Genomic DNA, 1,014 nt, shown 5'->3' with positions numbered 1-1,014 from the left:
CTATTAAACCTACGTCAGGATGTCTAAAAGCAGGTCAAGATCTTCACTGCAATTGCTACTTAATTTGAGTTTGACAATAATGTTTCCGTAACTGCATTTCACACTCACTTTTAAGGCCAGGACACCACAGGATGTGCCATCTCTTTGACGGCTATGGGGGAGAGTGCTGCATGTCCACCTGGAAACGTTGCAGCCCTTTTTCCTCATGAAGGCTCTAAAGTATGTAAATAACACATGTGTGAAAACTGTTGTACATCATTTAGCAACTCATAGAAGAGCTACTACATTTAAGAGTCAAATTTACCTTGTTGACTCCAGGCACTTTTTGATCTTGCCTTTGGATTCCCCAAGTGGATCCAAGAAAAGGCTTCTTTTTTTCATGTGGGTACATCACCTTTTATTATTCACATGGAAACACAACATAAATTAGGAAAACACCCTGGGCATTAGTGATATTAGTGAAATTCTATAATGTTGGGCAATGCTGCTCTTCTCACCACCAACATCCAGTGATGGTTGTCATTCACAATTCCCACTATGACTTTGTGTGCCATTGGATCAATCTGAAAGAAGTTAAAGGGGGAAAAAAAATCGTAATCTCTTTAACTTGAAAATGCATATTTGTAATATTTACAAAATGCAAAGTCATTTCACTCCAGTACATACGCGGATTTTTCTGAAATTTCTTTTCCATATTGAGGTCATTGTGAAAGTGTCAATGACCGCACCATCTCCAGAATTGCACTGGTTGTACTGACGCAGTAGCAAAGACAAATACGCATTGATCACCTATACATTTTTTTATAAAGATGTCATTAGTATTACACAGCGGCAGTTTCACTGTAAAACTATCAACTACATTGTTGTAGTATTCCTGATTTTCCTTGCATGTTTTAAGGTCGTTTTATTTCTACACAATATACTCTAAATGTCATTACTGAAGTATTACCCAATAGGGAGTGGAAATTGATGATTTCATACAATAATGAAAGAGTAATTCCCTCACTCTCCAGC

At 37.4% G+C, this 1,014-nt stretch overlaps 1 long non-coding RNA gene across 1 annotated transcript; it reads right to left on the bottom strand.

Annotated features, from left to right (window-relative positions):
• Nucleotides 1-304: 304 nt before the first annotated feature.
• Nucleotides 305-733, bottom strand: LOC122129420. The gene is made up of 3 exons (XR_006151768.1): nt 667-733; nt 498-563; nt 305-394 (listed from the first exon to the last, which is right to left on the bottom strand). It is a non-coding gene; the product is annotated as an uncharacterized LOC122129420 (long non-coding RNA).
• Between the last annotated feature and the right edge of the window lie 281 nt (nt 734-1,014).

Source organism: Clupea harengus, unplaced genomic scaffold (genome assembly GCF_900700415.2).
Source record: "Clupea harengus unplaced genomic scaffold, Ch_v2.0.2, whole genome shotgun sequence".
Classification (NCBI taxonomy): domain Eukaryota; kingdom Metazoa; phylum Chordata; class Actinopteri; order Clupeiformes; family Clupeidae; genus Clupea; species Clupea harengus.
The sequence above is the reverse complement of the archived record's forward strand: the minus strand, read 5'-3'. Positions and strand labels throughout refer to the sequence as shown.